This window comes from Furipterus horrens, unplaced genomic scaffold (assembly GCF_987537825.1).
Source record: "Furipterus horrens unplaced genomic scaffold, mFurHor1.1.pri manual_scaffold_5, whole genome shotgun sequence".
NCBI lineage: Eukaryota > Metazoa > Chordata > Mammalia > Chiroptera > Furipteridae > Furipterus > Furipterus horrens.
This window is the reverse complement of record NW_028327175.1, coordinates 73,480,859-73,501,450: the sequence shown is the minus strand read 5'-3', so window position 1 is coordinate 73,501,450 and position 20,592 is coordinate 73,480,859. Positions and strand designations below refer to the sequence as shown.

Sequence of the window (20,592 nt, the reverse complement as noted above, 5' to 3'; positions counted from 1 at the left end):
TTGCTAATGACTTGATTCAAACCACTACCTATGAACCAAATTTCCTCAAGAAGGTCATAACCAGAGATGAATTGTGGTTCTACAACTGAGATCTGAAAACAAAGGCCCAGTCATCCCATGGAAGTTGCCTGGGTATCCATGCCCAAGGAAGGCATGGCAAAGTCGCAACAAGATCAAGACCATGTTAACTGTAATTTTTGATTGAGAAGGTGTTGTCCCTCATGAATACACCCCTGCAGGCCAAACAATTAATAAGGAGTACTACCTAGATTCTCTTCATTGGTTGAGAGATGCAATATGATGAAAAAGTCGCAGCTATGGGCAACTGGTGATTGGCAGCTTCATCAGGACAGTGCACCCTCTTGTGCATCACCTCTGGTGGAGAGTTTTTTTAATGAAACATCTTATTAGCCAGGTGACTTAGTAGTGCCCCTTAGAGCCCAGATTTGGTGCCCTGTAAATTCTGGCTTTTCCCAAAACTAAAATCACCTTTGAAAGGGAAGAGATTTTAGACCACTGATGAAATTCAGGAAAAGAGAACAGGGCAGTTGATGACAATTGAGAGAACTGTGTGAGGTCCCAAGGTGCCTTTGAAGGGGACTGAGGCATCATTGTCCTATGTACAGTGTTTCTTGTATCTTCTTCATAGTACATGGCTGGATATTTCCTGGACAGGTGGATTTTATATATATATTCAGATCTTCTGTCAGTTAAATATTTTCAAGAAAAATGCTGGAATACTGGTCAGGCTTCAACACCACATATTCATGAGTTTCCCCGTGTGGCTGGTTAGTAATTCCTTATCCGATAAAGAATTTTAAAAATGTGCCTGCTTAAGGAGGTCAGAGGCTAAAGCATGGAGGTGTTTAATGTACTTTTTTTTTTGCTCTCTCACTAATAGACTGTTGACATGGGTCTTTTGTGAATTTCCCGGCTAACTAAATATATTCATGATCTGAGTGAGGGGAGGAGCAGAGACTGCTCAGATTTCAGGATATGAGATTTTGTTTAATTTCAGTCAGTCATTTGTTGATGGCAAGTATACCAGATGAAATGCATCCTCCAAATGAGCTCTGAGATCTTTCGATCTGTGTATATAAATCATCTTGCCTGCCACGACACCACATCCAACAAACCCTGTTGACACTGACAGGGATCAGATGTGTAAGGCCATGGCGAAGACATTAGGCTTTGACGTCAGCTGACTGACAGTTACATTTGGAGGCACCATTTGAGGGTGTGAGATTTTGTTGAGTCCATCACCCAGATGGAAATCTGCATTTAATGTTATCACGTGCCTTTAAAGACTTAACTTAAGATAAAACTACCTCTGTCCATGGAACTGAGCTTATTAAAATCACCTAGTTTTAGTTTTTTATACCTAGATACTTAAATCTCTCTCATTGGCTCTCACTCTTGTTCTTTACTCTCTGATTTTTATAACCACATCAGGAAAAAAGATTAAAAAGTGAAAACTATATTTACAAAACATTTATGAAATATATTTTCCTGGAATGTTTTCTCCCTTGTTCCATCTCTACCCATCTCTAAATATACTAAACATGATAAATTTATAAGAAAATAAAGATATACAAAATGAATATTACATTCACACACTAACAAAATGACCATACATTTATCATGGACACTAAAAATATTAGTATTTGCATATTATAAAATTTCCCCAAGTTTTCACTTTTAAGAGCCTAATAACTTCTGGAAGTTTTCTATTTCTAAATTTTGAGGTTTAAAAATCTCTAACATAAGAATAGTATTTAAGATAGATTACTATTTTAAGTAAAAGGTTCTTTGCACCTCGTTAATGAGAGGCTGAAATCATTTTAATCTGTAATTAAAGGAAGCTGGTCACAAAGTGTTGAACTGATTTCTAGTAGCATTTTGGGTGATTAAATTTTTATTTTTCATCTTTTAAAGAAAGCTGTATTTTTATGTATTTTCACCAGTATTTAGATAAAAATAAGGAGGAACAGTTAAAGAAAAAGTTATTTTAAAAAAGATTTCTCATTGAGTTTAGCAGAAACTATTTTAAACTAAGTACTTGAGTGGGTTATAGAATGTGTTATGACTTTGATTTTCAGTCTTCAAAATCTCAGTGACAAAATATGAAGATAGTTTTACTTTTAGAAAGCCCCAATATCAGCATTAGCTTGAGTTTCTATAAAAGAAATCACAAAGTGACAGGAGGAAGATGTTCATGCTAATTATGAAGGAAATTATTGGCTTCGTTTGTACTGGAACCCCTTTAATATTTGAAGAGTGGGTTAATGGTGATCTGTATTCATTCACCTGTGCATCCATCCCATACACACACATACACACAACCTCAGGTGGCATTTTTGCCCACAGGCTGCTGAGAGCTGATTATTCTCCTAATCAAAACCGTCACAATCAGTGAAGACAATTAGCCAGTTTAGGCCTCTGCTGATTTCGGGTGTGGCCCTTAGCATCAGATGGCTTTGAGTACTCTTGAATCCCATCAACAAGTACTTCAATAATACCCACTCTACTCCACCCGCTGCCTTTAGGTCTCTGGAGTTGCTTGAGTTTGTGAGTTCTTGTTTATTTTACATTGAGACCACAATGTATTGAAATTTTTAAAAGTGGAAACTTGGCAGACTGCATTGCTAGCACCATTTTAAAATCACCTAGTCAATAGCTCTAAAAATCATGAAAACAATTACTTATATATAGGCTTCTATTTGATTCTGTATTTACGCACTTCTGAGCCCTACGTAAAATGTATATCCATACAGTGCATCAGACAGTTCCACATATACTAGGCCTAGCGTATTTTAAGCCTTACTTAAATCAGAATGACATAAAACCCATTCAGCAATAATACATTTTCCTATTTTTCATATGAAAGAAAATTTTTTTCTGAATATAATATTTATTTATTAGTCTGGTCATTGTCTGATTTTACCAGATACCAGATTTTTTAAATTAAAAATGTATCTTTTATTAGCTTTTTAAATATCTAAGATGTCTGAACTGACTTCACCTCTTTCTAGTTGAAAGTTTTGCCAGTTTTAGAACTCAAGCTAGAATGTAACTAACCATATTCTAGGGTTTGTAGCCAAATATATACCTTTTATTTCAATATCCAGTTTAATAGTATAGTATCATTTAGAAGTAACATTGTTCTTCTAGAAGGAAGCCAGAAGATCAAGTAGAGATTTATTTAAAAACAATGTGGGGCTTGTTATTCTTATACGAGGGCACATGTAAAGACCTCATATGAGGTTCATATACATATTTTAAAAAAGAAGAAATAAAAATCCAGGCAAGCATTTTTTTTTTCCCTCCTTATTTTAAGGACTAAGATGTTTTAGTGAAATGTTGTGCTTCTGAGTGAGGTCTTGATGTGTGTGTATGTATGTGCCTGTGTTCATGAGTTACCCCATCTGAATGCACCTCAATTCTTATATTTCACTAATGACTCTAAAAAGGAAGATCAATTAGAAAGTGACCCTTTTAAGGGCTTATTACACAAGAGATAATAATTTGCTTCATATAAAGAGACTTTCCTTTCGTAATAGCCCTTCTGATTATTAAGTGAATATATACCTGAATTCTTGCAAGTAAGTGTCAGCTTCATAAGTCTTATATTTCTTCAGTGGGTCCACATTTGAGTAGTCTATATATTTTTATGTATTTATTTGTTCATTTAAACTTTTATTTATTCATTCATTTATCATCATACATTCACTCTTTATATAGAAATAACTTTACATATTTAAATATATATTAAGACTATTTATTCTCCATCTCCAAAACAGTAAAGTAGTTGATATCTCTAAGTGCATTTTTATGGATTCTTTTCCATTTTGCAAAATTTAGAAATAGGTTTATTTTTTATTTATGGGGATGATTTTTAATCCAAATTCTTGCAGTTTATAGCTTGAACAATCTTCCATTTTTGTTGTTGTTGTTGTTTTCTTTTCTTTTCTTTTTTTTCTTCTGCTTTACACATATGCAGAGACAGCTAATACAAACCAATGTGGCTGATTTATCCAGTTGCTCCATGGGCAATTAAACCAGGAGTATTATCTCAGCAGGAATAAGTGGGCAAATTACACATGTGAAGTAAATGGATCTCTGAAGCTTGAACACATAGGTACTACTGTACAAGAAGCTATGTTAAGATTCCTGTGGAGACAATGGGGGTTTATTGATGAATACCAGAGAATAGAGAAGTGATGACATAGACTTTTAATATTTAAGGTTTCCTGTCTTGGTGAGACCTATAGCTTTTATGTGACAGCATAGTGTGGTACTCTATGCATTGTGAAGAAACATCTGCCTTCCCAAGGGGTTAACACTAAGGGATCAGATGCCAAGACCAGGCAACTCTCGGTTTCCTGCCGTTGTCTACAGAAAATGGAAAACCTCCAAAATCATTATCGCCTTTGTTCTCTTAAGAAATGTGAAAAGTCATAACGCATAGTGACTTCTTAAATATTACTTATGAATTGCCACATATATGCAAAACTCATAGTCTCATTGATTTGAGTAGTCTCTGGTTGACCTCAAAAATGCTATATAATTTTAGCATTCTGAACACCCCCAGTGTCTCTTGCAAAACAAAGTCCAGTTCATGTGAAATAATGAATACTTTGTTGGAGGATTTAGTAGATGAACCACATACATCCAGTGCCCTGGTTTTCACCCTTAGCCTCTAATTGCTCAGTGTTTCATGTGTTTATCATTATAAGCAGCATTTAAGGAGCAAAAGTAGAAAAAACATTTGAGTTACTGAGCAATACTTTGAGGCATTAGGCTTTCATGATTTTGATGTATGAATTAAAGCTTTGAACATGCTTAAAGACATTCGGAGAAAATATTTAGTCAGCAAAACTAGTTTGGAAGGAAGACGAAAGGGGGGAGGATGGTAGAAGACATTTCACGATTCAAGACCTAGGACTTTAAATCAAGTCCCAGTGAGGCTTATAGCACCAGTTTTCCAGGAACTCAGTATTTTTCTGTTATCTAGAGAAGCCAAGAACTTGGCCTTTGTAATCCTACACCCAAAGACAAAAAGGTCCCCGGGTACTCAAAAAGCCATTTTATTTCAGTGAATCAAAATGACCAAAAACCAGTTTTTGTTTGGCATATCTCATTCCCTTTCTTTCAAACTCCCTCCTTTCTCCTAATGCTGAAGTTGAGGCATATAAAACATTTCAAGGCTTTCTGTCATAGTTAATCCAAATTTATGGCCAAAAATAACAGATCATTTGAAAGGACATGATTTGCTTCACCTCTGGGACCTGCCGGTCTATCTACCATGCATAACAACAAAACATTTATGTCAGCATATCCTTCATCAGGGAGCCAAAAGGGAAAGTTAGAGAAATAAAAGAAATGACCTCCATCTGCTTAACATATTGTCAACAGTTTTGGAGGCGGACAAAATCTTAAATTATCCCTACACTTAAGGAACCTAATTACTTTCCGAAAGACTTTGGAAGAGAAGTTATCTGTCCGGAGAGAGTAATACAGATGTTTTTTTCCTGTCATTTTTAGTAGGAGGGAACAGGTGTAAGGCAATTTTGATTAAGTGCACGTTATATATTTATATCCCTGTAATGGGGATGTTGGAACCCGGAGAGGTCCTCAAGGACTGTAGATGTTAAGCGACTTTATGAAGCAGTTCAGAAATACTTGGGAAGAAATTTCTAAATGGTGACCTCACCGATTTTTCTCATCATTTTGCTTGCCATTTCCTGTTGGGCTGCTTCGGCCCTAGGTAGGGTTGAGAGCAGGTGTGGGGAGAAAATGATGATGTAATAAACTGTAACTACAGCTTCTCATGTAGCTTTTAATCAGCAGTGACATTTCTATCAGTCATCACCACTTAAATGGCCCTAGTTCTGCCACTGTCCATGTGGAAAGAGTGGAATGCTTTTCATGATTTTAGCCGTATTTTTGTCCTTCCAACCTTCCATACCAGACACTAGACTCTCAATCATCATGACCTTCTTGTGCCCCCTGAGTGCTAGATGCTATGCCAGCTTTGAGCTGTTCCTCTGGCTAATGAGATAGATATAATGGATGGAAATCCTGGAGTGCAACTGGGTGTAATCTCAGTGTTCTACCATACTTATCATTTAGTGTCTAAAATAAACCAGTCACCAAAAATGTACTAACTATTCTACATGATCCCTGTGCTAAACTGAAATAGCATTGTAGAACCTTTAGGGCATCTAGTTTTTCATTTATTTATTTAAAATTGAGTTACAGAGAGATTAAGTGACTGGCCCAATCCACACCATATTTAAAAGCAGAGAGTATTTAAACTGAAGTCTTTTAATTCCCTATTCATTGTTCTTTTAGTCACTGCACATTAACTTTTAGCCTATGTGGTCATACTTAAGCACTGCAAAATAATGAACAAAATGTTAGGGATTACTTTTAAACCTCTTCTGATATCTCTGCCTCTCTTTAACTGATCTCTTATTCATGTCCTTTTCTTCAATCCCACAAATGCCCTACTTCAAGCTCATCGTATCTAGGCATTCATAAGAAGCTCAGGTAGAAAGAGTTTGTGTGTCTGACTTATTTTGTAGCTTCCATGACACAAAGTATCTTGTGCAAAATAGGGCCTTACATTCGGTTGCTGAGTGCATGAATAAGTGAATGGTTTATTGTCAGGTAGAGAGCAGTGAGGATCCTCAGCTACAGCCCCTGATGCCTGGTGTTTGTCTGCCAACTCTATTACAGTAGACTCCTTGTGATCTTCCTTCTCCAGGCTTTCTCCCCACCCAGGCTGCCATCGTGAGGGCTACGAGAATGATCACTTTAAAATACAAATCCAGTCATGTCCTACCCCTTCTCAAAACTCTTCTCAGGGTCTTCATTGCCTGCCTAAGTGCTTTTTCAAAATAAAACTTTCACCTCCTGTGGGAGGCTCATTTGCCCTTTCAACAAACTCCTTGCTTTCAAGCCTTCTGGCATTTATACCTCTCCTGCTGGCCTGGAAAGCTCCCTCCCTCCCCTTATCTTGGGGATAGTTCTGTCCATCTTCCAAGACCTGGCTCCTCTGTGAGGTCTTCATGGACACTTTGAAAGTCTGTTGCTGTTTTCTATTTTTCACAAGGATTTGGTACAAATTTCTCTTTTACCATTTATTGCATTTTATTGCAGTGATTTATTTGTGAAGCTGTCCCCCAACTAGATTGCCAGTTCCTTTAGGCCAGGGCTACATCTCACTTTATTTTGGTTTCTTCACCTTCAGTACAATGCCTGAGCCACAGGAAGCAATCAATATATTGTACTTGTATTGAATGAATTAATTAATTACCGAAGAGAGACAGAACATAAATATATGAAAAGTCAATCCAATTAAGTAACAATGGAAGGTCAATCTAATATCATTGCTCAAGTGAAGTGTAATTTTAAAGTTTAAGTTAAAATAGACCTTCTTGTAGAGGAATGTCATTTATTCTAATGCAGTGTGATGACACTTAATCTGTCGGGCTGACCTCAGCAGAATTGGGAAGGCTCAAATATTTCTTTAGTATCTCACCCTGCATCTCTGTCATTCTGTCCCATGACCCTTTCCTGAGGCCTGTTTTCCCAACCCTGCCGTGCACTTACCCTTTCTCATCAAAATTTACCCACTGTGCTCCTTATTTAGTCTCTCACAGGTCTTAACACTGCTGGGTGACAGGTACTAATGAATCAGAGAAATAAAAGTTAATGCATTAGCTGGCAGGTATGATGTCCCTCCCAGGCAAAAAAAAAAAAAACACTTTACACATATTTAAGAACTGAAATTCACTTTTGGGAAGACATTTTTTAAAAAAGATGGCTTTTGTGTCCCAGAAATCACACCACATTGGCAACTGCCCATCTGTCCTCTGTGTATTTACATATTCAACACACTTCTCAAAGGTGACTGAATTGTTTTATCTTTGTGTATCAAGGCAATCCCTCCCATGAGTCAGCATATTCTCCTCTCCATTCTATAAACTCCTTTTAGAAATCACTTTCCTTTCATAATCAAAAATTTATTATAATTACACTCTATTTAGTCAAGAGATGTTGCAATGACTATTAAATTTTTTTGCTAAAGATCTTTGAGATTCTCTAGATAGTTTTTTTTTAATTGTTAGCGTTTTTTTTTAAATTTATTTGTTTATTTACTTATTTATTTTTAGAGAGAGAGGAAAGGAGAAGGAGAGGGAGAGAAACATCACTGTGTGGTTGCCTCTCACTCCCGCCCCCACCTGGGGACCTGACGTGCAACCTAGTCTTGTGCCTTGACTGGGAATCGAACCAGCAACACTTGGCTCGCAGGCCGACACTCAATCCACTGAGCTACATACAGCAGCCAGGGTTCTCTAGATAGTTTTTAAAGTAGTAAAATTCTTTGTCTTTAGTGGTTAAAAAAATCGATTTTGTTTTTTGTTTGTAAATAATGCAATTATACATATTTCTTTTACGTGTACTATTTGTCAAGCATTGTCTAAGCACTTTACATTCACTCTTAATTTACTCATTTAATTCATTTATTTAATACTAACAAATGTCCTAGGAGTGAAGCATTATTATTATTCCAGTGTTACAGATGAGGAAACTGAGGCATGGAAAGGTAAAGGAACTTGCCAAGGTTACACAGTTAGGAGTAGCAGAGCCCAGATATGAAGCTAGGCAGATGTCTCTCTGTCCCTTTCTCTGACTTTGTTCTTATGCTATCTGCTACAACTGATAAGGATAGTTATTTCTTCTCAGTTATCCGATGGATGTCTACAAAGTCTGGGAAATGGAGATAAAGTTGAAATATTTTTAATCAACTCTGATTTTCTTGATAACCACCAGACGTTAGCAAACTTTACAAACCATATGTGCTGAAAAATCCAGGTGCCACAAGGAGGATTGGAAATGAAATTTTCTTTCCACTCTGATTTCCACATTTTATTAGTGACACCTCCCAAGTGATCCCAAGAATGCCTATTAGTGTTTCTGGACATCGTGTATGATTTGTAAGCATCCTGAGAGAGGCGTGGGTGGCTGAACTCCACACCTGCCAAGTGTCCCTCTGCCCGTGCTGAACCTCCCTGCCTGAGCAATTCTAGAAAGCTCCACAAGCTGAGAAGTCTCCCTATTCATAGGCTCAACATCTTATGATTTTTCCATTGTCAAAGCTGCGGTGTCATTAATTGAGAGCTGATTTTCCCTGAACTTTTCCTTCTCCCTTTACAGATCCAGATAAATTAGTGCAGTGAAAACAAGAAGTGGTAGCCACAACCCTTTCAGTAGAGCATGTATGCTCTGTACCAACTAGATTGAAATCCTTTTCGGGGTTGAAAAATCCTATTTCAACATGGCAATTTGTGTCCTTATTTGTCCTATGATAAACAGCTTTTGGGTCACTTCATATTTAAATAAATTATTTTATCATTAGTCCTGAGACTAAAATTAGATTTGTTATCTTGAATTCATAAACAGAAAGCATTTAAACAAATAAATATTGAAAAACACATGGGAACATATGTATACGTACATATTTATTTATTTTCCTCCAGAATGAAGCACAAAATAAAAGCATTATTTGAGACAGGGAGCAAATAAATAGCAAATCAAGCCTGGCTGGTTTCACAGTGAAGGGTATTTTTCTTGACTATTTGCTTGGCTCACACAAATACATTGGGAAAAGGAGAGCCATTCCTGCCCTGCGTACAGCAGCTGTGCTTACTGGTTTTATAATCTGTAATCTCAATTTGCACTTCTATTTTAATTTCAGCATGCCCAAAGCATGGGATTCCTTTCAAATGTTTCATGTGACTATTTAAAGTTGAAAAGAGCTGTTCAACCATGAAGTGTTCTCATCTTCTCTGTGAATCTGGTTCCGATGTGATGAAGTGAAATGCTTCTTCATCACCCACTGTCTTGCTTATGCAAACTTTAAAATAGGCTGTCGTTGCAAGAGCATATAAAATCTGTACAAATTTGTCTGGCTTTGCATTATTGGTCATCAGCGAGGATTCTAATGGAGTGCAGGAGACGAGACAACAAAAATCCAATCAATAGCTACAGAAGGCAAATGAACTTGCATAAATTAGCACTCTAATAGGAAAAAAGAAATGCATGTTTTTTCATCTTTCAGAAAATATACATTATTGAAAGAGGTCTAACACACCAGCCAGATTTATTTTTTCACCTTTTCACAGAGGTGCAAAGGCTAGAAAATGCAAGTAAATTGAGCATTTAGGTGACTGTTCTGAACCACTGAAATCAGATCAATGTGTCAAATACAATGTATAGGACTCAGCACGTTGTGTCCACGTGGATGACACTATTGCCAGTACCTCTTATAGAAATACAGACACAAAGATCTTCAGAGAAAGGTTTGTTCCATGACCACAGTTTGGGAGGAACTAGTCTTTGGTCCCGACATTCAGGCATTTCCAATGGTCTCTATATTTACACAACACCCACTAAGGAAGCGGCAGGCAGGATCTGTCAGATGTAGAATATCTAGGTGTCTGGGACCTGGGCAGCCACAGATCATCATCTGCCAAGGCAGCACTGACAGTAATTTCATTAACTGTCACCATCTCAACTCAAGGAATTATTGAGGAGCTGTAGCAGCATGCCCTGTTTTCGTTATACAGGTGATCCTTGAACAATGTGGGTTTGAACTGTGCAGGTCCACTTATATGTAGATATTTCTTTCAATTCATAAAGTTAGCCGTTTCACATCTGTGGTCTCCCACCTGAATATAGAAAATGGTGGTTTTTGATCTGCAGTTGGTTTGTGCCCATGGGTGTGAAGGGCTGACTATAATTAAGTTTTGGGGGAGTCAAAAGTTATATGTGGATTTTCAACTGCATGGAGGGTCGGTGCTCCTAACTCCCACATTATTCAAAAGTCACCTGTACCAATTATACTGTTTTGCACGGGAGGTGGGGTAAGGGTATGGTACGAATGTCAGAGGGTGGCAAGTGTCTAGCACTACAGCTTCTAGCCATAATATAAAATTAGCAATACCAAAGAATTTTTTGTACCACTTCTTCCTGTTCCCTCCATCTCTTTGTTGACTGCTTCTGTCTGTGGGGAAGGAGTTAGGCGTATAAGGGGCTGCCATGTAACCTTCACTGCCTTTGCTAAAAAGCAGGAATCTCAATCATGGGTTTGCCATCTTACTTGGGCAGCCTTCAGCCCAGCACAGTAATCTGATTATTTGTGTTGTGGTGGTTGATTTAATATGGACAAATAAATAACCTAGTGATTTCATAATGGCACTTCCTGAAAGAGCTCACCTGTATACAAGGAAAACCTGCACCCAGGGGGAAATTTGGATATCTGGATATCCTCTTTCGTCATAGCAGGGAATATTCTAGTTTTAGGTAAGCGCTTTTTAAGACATGTGTAAAATTCATATTGTTATATATATATTTTTAGCACCTGGACAACTTTTGCTCTTTGGGAAATCTTGTAGAAATACTATCCTAAGGGAAATACCATCTGTATTGGTGGAAGAAAAAGAAGAATTAATTTGTCAGTGTTGTTTGGATTTCAACCTAGAAAGCCAAAAAAGATTTTTAAAAAATGTCTGCTGAGTATCAGTATTTCTTATCCTTTTCTTTGCATATTTTAAAAATAGGTTTTTCCTTCTCTCTCTTCCATTATGGTTAACTGTAATCAGTACTTTATGGTGATATTATGTAGCTTTGTTTCATTAGGGCAATGAAAATGGTATTGAACAATAGCAATATAATGCAGGGAAACAGTTTGTAATTCAGTTGGAAATTGCTAATGCAGTAGACAGTCGATAATACAATCAGCTCGACTTTCCTAGGAAAACATGAGCTAAATTTCCTCTATTTTTTTCTCAAACCTAGTTATAGAGTGGAGGGGGCGGAAATGCTCTGAACAACACTGGAAAGCTGGATGCCCCTGAATAGAGAATTTCTTTATGCATTGAATTTTGAATGACATCTACAGGTCCTGGGAAGAGCTACTATCTAAGACTCAAATTTTCCCTGGAGGTTTTTTTTTTTCTTTTAAGAGTCTAGATAATTAACAGTCCTGAAAGGACACAGCTGGATGAGAGGGTGCCTCAAAGTTCCTTTCACTTGTATATCTCTCTGTAGTCTTGATGCAGAAGTAGTGTCCCTGTGAAATTATTATTGAGTACCATGAGCCCAGGAGAAACTAGAAGCTATCTCTTCACAAGCCTTGGTCACACATGCTGTGTGTATTAAGGAATTTATAATTGCTGCAGGTCAAGACTAGAAAACACGAGTAGTGTCTAGGATTACAAATGCATATAACCTGGTGTTTTAAGTAGTGGTGAGTTAGGATTTTGTCACTCTGGACTCTAGTAACTTGGTTTTGGTGGCTGTTGCATCAAAACCAGTTATAGAAAGTTGTATGTGAGAGGAATTCATAGATTCAATAGTATACATAAATACTTAGCTGTAAGTATGATGCTGAGAATTCCATTTTTAATTCAGTGAGTGCTTGGGGATGCTGGGTTGAAATTTACCATGAAGAAAAACAGGAGTGATGTGTCTAATTCTGAGTTGCCCTATAAATTTTTCTAGTCATTAGAATCAATATTTTTCTCTTGTGTGATAGGAATTTTTAAATGCCCTAATTATCTAACAGAGAAGAGCATTATTTCATGTTTCCATCTATTTCCAAACAGCTCTGACATCTTTAGAGATACTTATTAATCCTGAAGCCACCAACCCTGATTAAAAAGAAAAAAAACACCTAAATTTAATACTGTACCAGGAAGTGCTGCTATGTATATGTACGTTCATTTCTTTAGTTTTTATGCCACAAAACAAAAAGCACTTCCCATAGTTCCCACTTTTCAGTTTATTTCCTCTGATGGGTTAGAATAGTTCATAACTTCTTAGGATTCAATCATCCAAGTTGAGGAGTGTGTAAGCTTCACACCATGCCCAGTCATGTAGTAAATGCAACACGCTCTGAGCCCTACTGTTCACACAGGCAGAAGGAAAAGGCGTTTCTGCAGCCAGGACACCGTTCTCCCTTCCTTCTACTCTTTCTTGCATGTAAGCGCATGCCTTGGGTGGCCTAACAGCACCAGCTTTGGAGACACTCTTTATTAGCCTCATAGATGGTGTCTCTCTCTACAGCCCACTTGTCCCACACATGTTATATGTTACTTTTTCTACTCACATTCATAAAACCATAGTAACCAGCACCTTTAGTGACCAAGACTCAGGCTTTTCAAGTAATGACTAGATTCATTAAAACATCCTTGGGTGGGTCTTGCTGTTGTGAATCTGTTCACCGCAGGTTGTTCGGAGACAGAAAATCTGGGGAGTACCAAAGTGAATTCCCTTTTTACCTACACCATCACCTCCCAGAGACAGGGTTGAAAAGTACACTCTATATCTGTGGAATGGAAAAAATAAATCTAAGTTTATGTTTTAGACTACAAAATGGGTTTATGATTTTAATGAAATATTGGATGTGCACTGAGTAGATATCCAGATGTTGAATTAAAACATCAATACATGGAATTTATCCTATTTTGTAAATCAATCAATCGAGTCAAAGTTATCCTCACCTGGGTACAGATTCTGTGCTGAGGCCCAGGCTCACTTAATGCATTTCATACATACATGCCTTTGTTGTTTCTGACCTAGCTCATCAACACTTGAGTTTGTACCTCCAAAGTAGTTCACGTTTTCTCTCTCTGGCTTGAACCATTTGAACAGCAATAAAATGTTAACGTGCATGTGAAAGAAACTTGGGATCTGGAATTGTGCTACTGAGTGCCGACGAAAGCCAGTTGTGACCCTGTCCTCTCAAGGCTCAGGGTGCTGAGTTGTCACCCAGCATGGAGAGCCCATTATCACCCTCTTATTTCATCATCTTTGTGTCTTGGTATTAACCATCCCTCTGAAACCTTACAGTCCCCACAAGTGGCTCATTCAGAGCTTGTAGTGGGACCAAAACTTCTGAAAGTTCAAGAGGAAGGTCATGTGCATTTGCTTTGAGCTGTAGTTCTTTTCCAAGGTGGACATTTGGAAAGTAGAACTTATTAAAATGAAAGGGGAAGGGGAAAACAACAACTATATTCTCTGTCATTGACACAGACAGGCATTTAAGTGCATAGAGATGTTAGAGCACTGGAGAATTACCTAAAGTGCTGAGATTTATGTCTAAAAAATAAATGGCAAATTGCTTATTTCTTTCTCTGTCTTATGATTCCTTGGGTTAGAGCAATTAGTTTCTTGTTTTTTATGATTGCATTATTCTTGCATATATCTTTCTGTGGTCTGGGCTATAAAAGTACATAGAGGATCCAGCTGAAAGAATGAATATCCTTTTAATGAGTGTGGGGAGGAAATAATAGTTCTAAGTAGTGCAAAACCATTTTTATGTGATGAACCAAAGTACCTTTGTTCCCTTGCTCCCCAGTCTTAAGCCACAGGCCACCAGTAAATGTGTGTGTAAAATGACAGTTTTATGTATTCTGGTGTTAACAGATGTACCTCACAGTTTGTTTTGTCCCCAGAATGCACTTAATATGATTTTTGAAAGGTGGTGGCATATTCTATTTTAATTTCCAGGGTCAAGGAAGGGTAAAATGGAGTATGTGACTTTTCTGTAACACCCTTCACTCTATCTTTGGGCGAAAGCCTTGCTGAAACAGTGAGATAACACAGTTGCTGGGTGATAATACAGTCGTTTTCATGGTGCCATGAGTTAATTTCAGAGATGAAACTATCTTTCCTTTGGAAAATAATGTGCCTTCTCCCCTCAGACCATCCATTTGCTCAGAAGAGCAGATGGGCATTGAGTGTCTCCCATGTGCAGGGCATTGGGGTACCAGCATTGGCTTAACTCGGCTCTTCCCTCCCCTCTTCCTCTTCCTTCCTGGCCATTATTACCTGTTGTTTTTCATCAATTCTTTATATCTCTGATTTCTCTGGCAGTAATGTAATTCAATACCACCCCACCACCAACTCTACCCTTAATTAAGTTGTAAACTGCCTGTATGAGTCTGCTCAGGCTGCCATAACAAAATAACATTGACTTGGTGACGTAAATAATAGAAATTAATTATCTCACAGTTCTGGAGATTAGAAGTCCCAGATCAAAGTTCCCCAGGGTCAGTTTCTGGTAAGAGTTCACTTTCTGACTTGCACATAAAGAGGGAGAGGAGAGATGACGCTCTGCAGTGTCTCTTCTTAGAAGGACACTGATGCTATTGGATCAAGGTGCAATGCTTTATGTCCTTCATTTAACTTTAATTACCTCTATAAAGGCCCTGTCCCTGAATACAGTCACACTGTGGATTGGGACTTCAACATATGAACTAGGGAAGCAGGACACAAACATTCAGCCTATAACACTGCCCATAAATAGGAGAAAAGAAATCCTAAACTAAATAACCATACCATCACATGAACTCTGTGGCAGTTACTCAACTTTGAAATGGACTGTCTGTGCTTCCTGCACCTAGCCATGGCCCTTGTAAACACATTCTGATGATGGGTGCAGGGGAGAGGGCTTGGGAAGTCTCAGAATAAAGCCAAATGAAGAATCTCAAATACCTGTTTGCCTTCTCGTCTTCCATCGGTGACCTGGAGTGGTTAGTTGAGGGGTGGAAAGAGAGATCTCTAAGCTCTAGAAGTGCCTAAGGAAAAGGATTGGATCTAGCTTTCCTCTATGAGTATTTGAGTATTTGGTAGCCTTGAGGTGAGACTCTGGACAGTTCCTGAGAAAGTCGCTTTTCTCTCCTGACGCTTGCTTGGGGAAGGAACAGAGATTGGATGTCCTGGTAGGAGGGGCACAGTTTGTACTCCCCATGCCCCTTGCTAACTGGAGCAAATTCTGGTTATATCCCAGCCTGGTCTAGGCCTGACCCAAGCAGAAGGGAGCCTCAGAACCAAAAGATCTTCTGGATTGCCAACTTGTGGTTGCTGGGACACAGCTCAGAGCAGAACAGTGGTTGGCAGAGGCTGAAAGGGAGCCTTGGATGTTCCTGCCAATGTGATAGGCGGTCGCAAGATTTTGTGAAGCAGTCTGATGAACTCTCTCAAATAGAGGCACCTAATGCTGCTCAGCTGTGTAATTGGGATGGAAGTGGGCCAGTGAAAGACAGCAGCTTGTTCTTAACCTTTTGGGAGTTTTGTTCCAGGAGACTGTGGGGCGTGGGGAGGAGAAAGAAGCATTACAAATAATAAGCTTCTCCGCCTGATTTGTAATGAATTAGTAATAAATGGCCTAGCGCTCTATGAGAGTGACGATTACAGAGCTGCTTTAGCTAAGTGCATGGAACCACATCTTATTTTGATCAGCTGTAGCATAGCAAAGACATGTAATTAGCATAATCTAACAATTAGCCTGGCATCACTTTCCAGTGTTTAATTACCCCGATAAATGGTAATTGAATAGAGGACTTAATGACAAGAGAGAAACTTTCATTCTGCCCTAGGTGCTTAAGTTGTCTACTCCGCTAGGCATAATTTTATAGCGTCACTTGAACAACAGTCCTGATTATCATTTTCCTTTTTGCAGTCGGCCATTATTTTGTTTCCCTGTCCTGACCTTTGTTTATAACATTGTTTAGCACTACATGACATTTGACATGGGACCCAGAACACAGAAGGAGATTATTGGGCCCTTCACACAGTTTCCCTGTTTTTAAGTATTACTCCTGATGTCCTCAACCTACAGGTCCCCTCTTTGGTCATGCATCAGTCACTGCAATGCGCAGATGCTGTGCTCAGTGGTGGACACACTAAGGTCAGTAAACACCAGCAATGTTTTCAAGGAGCTCTATGCTACATTAATAAAAAAAGAGATCTACATAAAAATAGTATTTTAACAATAATTGCAGTGATTTGCTTTCAGGGCAGTCCCAGTTTCCTTGTAAATCAATGTATTTACCTTGAATAAATGCAGTATTTTTTATGACTACACCCACCACGTGGTCTCTACTGACCCCAGATTTCATCTCTTTCACCTTAGCCTTTTGCTTGGTCCCAGGTCTGTTTCCAGCTGCTCACAGAACTCCAATCAAATAGATAAAACAACTTTTTATGTGCTAATTTACATAAAAACAGCAATGTTTTACATCTTAAAACTCTGTATGAAACACTATTATTACTGTGTCCTAGCATTACCAAGTATGTTTCCCCTTGCTATATGAAGAGAAGGCAAAAGAAAGCCATAAACTTTTATTTTTTTCTTCCAGCTTGTTATTGTTTTGTTTGTTTAATAATAGATTAATAGGGCTTAGTTCCATGCCACACAGGTCTCAAATACCCTACCCCGAGTTTTGAAAACTTAGGGCCAGATTTCAGACATAGTTGCTAATGATTCCAATAGGTTATCAAAAAGCCATTATACAAATATTTATTTCAATGTTTGCACACCAGTACTTAAGAGCCATTAAATCATTATTTGAGTTGGTTCATAGAAAGGATATTTATTAAAGCACTTTGGTTATATTTTTGTATTGAAACTAGAAATAGCCTGAAATTCCACTGGGTAACTCCAGCCCAATAGGATACAAAAGGACTACCTGTGTGTAAGCAGTCTGGCAGTTGGCTTATTTGTTTGATTGACTCCCGCATCCCCTGAACAGAATCGGTTTGTTTAATCCTGTTCTCCTAGGACAGTGGCTGGATAACCTGTTCAATGATTTCCTGCGTCTGCCTTTGGTGGATCTGTGTGTATGTGGCAGGTGCTCTGTTCTGTGTGCCTGACACGAAGTAAAACTCTGGAGAACTTACAGCATGAAGGGCAGCTTTGTCAGGAAGCTGCTGGCCAGCAGGAGTTGAGAAAACCTGTTTTGCATTGTAGAAGTGACCTCTCGTAGGACATATACTGACTGCCAGATGATAGTACTTTATTTTATTTTAATCCCCTTTTCAAAACCATTTGAAGTGATCTGTGATTGTTGGGTCTGTAGAACTCTGCCTGGTTAATTCTTTGGCTGACTTGGCCTGTTGACATTGACACATTCTTACTTGATGCCCGAGGCCTCGGTGGGGGCTTAGAAGCAATTAGACTGTCACCCAACAGCTCCCAGTCCGTTCCTGAAGGAAAATCTTGTTTAGGCTCTGCCAATTTAATGCTTTGTTTCCTTTGGAGAGCTTCAGTCAAGCTAATAAAACAAACTCCAAATGAGTTAAAACACTGGAGGAGAGACCATTTTGTGGGCCCTTATTTGAAACAGGTATTACTCCTAGAAGATACCAATTTAAAAAAAGCCATTCTGACTGATGTGTCTTGTACTTGAAAAGCAACAACTGAACACTATTTGAGATATTTATCCACCTATATGATATGAATGATTAGTACTAAATATGGAATTTTTAAATCTCTTGCTTAAACACGTAGGGCATGTGTGCATATGGGGAAAAAATGACAGGTTAGTATCCCAAACCACTAATGAATTCTAAATATCTGACTAAGTAAATATGTCTTATTCTCATTGCCAACCGCTCCTGAATTCAAAGCAAAGCTCTCATGCTGTGGAGTTCATAATTACCAAAACATGCATGTGTAAGAACTTAATTGGAATTAGAGCACCAGCTCTGGGTTCTAAATATTTTGTCAGTGTCTTGTGCTTCATTGGGGGAAAACATATGTGCTTAGCATACAGCATTTCAACTGTAACATCACTTAAATTCGTCCTTCAGTAGTTTTATTTTCAACATGTAAATCTTCACTTCTGTGGGTATTTTAGTCATTATTGGTGTGTTCTGGAGTCTGGAAGAGTTGGATCGGTCTTCCTGAGATGATGTGTTTCGCTCACCATGTCCTATATAACTCGTTCAGCCTTAGCAACTGGCCTGGTAACAGTGAAACTCTCCATGACTATCTCAGAGCTGAAAATGAAGGTCCATTACCAATGCATTCATAAGATAGACATGTTTTAGCCCATGAGAGAGGGGAAACATTTAAAATCCGTAAAAGAAGAATCTTTCTTCAGCTGTTGCCCCTACAGCAATGCAAGTATCATTTATCTACCCCAAGCTTGATTTGCTGTTTATAGTCCATGCTTGAACCTCTGCAAGAAAACAGCAACAATAAAAGAACATCTTTAGATTTAGGATATGAAAGCCATAAGGCTTGCAGTCTGTGCTGAAAGGAGTAACAGAAGGAGAGAAGAAGGGACGTGTTATGCAACAGCGAGTGGCTGCCGTTTGGCCCATCTCCTCACAAAACATATTCAAACCCATGTCCACTGAAGGGCCCATTAGACCCTCAGGACAAATGGGAAATTCTTCTGATTAAAAAGAGACATCTTATTCTGAAATTAGCCTTTAAATCAATAATAGTAGAATTGAAAGACAGAGCTTCCAAGATATATTTGCTCTAGACTTAGTTTAAAATTTGGGAGGAACCCTAAGCTGATAAATGTGCTTAATCTTTGACCATAAATCATATCCTTCTTTAACATTTCAATTTCAGAATGTAATATATTAAGTTGCCTTGTAATTAAAGAAGTGACATTATAGTTCTGTTCAAATAGGAATATTAAAACAATCACTACTTTGACAGATTAAAATACATTTGAAATGTAATAATCAGCTATCCAGTTCATGAGAAATAACATTTTCATTATTGAATCCTTTAAAACATTACATGAAAGGGGAATAAAGTATCTCACAGCTTCCTAACCTCTAATAAGCACTCTGTCTCCTTTCATTAATGCTGTTTCTATATTTATGAAGTGAAGAAACTTCGCTCAGGAGCTGCTTGATAAAAATACCTCAGTATATATTTCCCTGGAAGCAGGCTCTCTGCTGTGCCAGCAACATATGCTAAAGGCCAGTTTAGAACATTTAAAATATGCCCATTCCCTTCCTCTTCCAGCTACTAAAAGAAAATGCATTTGGATTTAGTAAATGAGGATGGAATGCGGGGAGGAATGCTGCCGGGACAAGTGGCTAAAGGTGGACTCAGAAGGGATGGTTTGATGCTGCTCCTCCACTGACTGAATCCCACAGCACTGCCTGTGTGTCCTTTGGACTTGGCATCTCCAGATATCAATATCACAACACAAGAGCATATGGTAGTGGAGGGGGGAGGAAGGTCAATGACATGAAAATCATGGATTGAGAAATAAAGCTAGGTGATGTCTATTTGCCATAGCCGAGAAGAAGCAAGGATAGAGTACCTTGGGAACTTCCACTTGAAGTCAAGGATTGGAGTACTCAAGTACTAGATGTCCCCAATGGAGGGACCCAACTTTGAAAATACATAAGTTAGGAGGAGTAAAGTTCTTATGGTTCCGGTTAACTATGATCATGAAACAATATTTTTGTCCCTATCTCAGAAGAAACTTGTATTGTTGTTAGCTAAGGGAAAAGCAAATTGTCAACCATTATCTTATCTCTATTCCTTATTTCATTTGATTTCTGAGACTCAAGTTATGATTCACTTGCTCCAGACAGGCAAAATAAGGAGAGAGATATTAATAATAGTTTTCAACTTATAATCAAAATTGTATTTAGCTGTGGAATGAACTAAATACTGGAAGACAAACTAATACAAACACACATCTGTGTATATATATTTTCTTGCTCATATCACAACTTTCATTGTTACCTTTGCTA

General features: G+C 38.2%; 1 protein-coding gene across 2 annotated transcripts in view; it reads left to right on the top strand.

Annotated features, from left to right (window-relative positions):
- EFNA5 (ephrin A5) overlaps positions 1-20,592 on the top strand; it is a 275,094-nt gene that overhangs the window by 205,567 nt on the left and 48,935 nt on the right. The window lies entirely within an intron of this gene.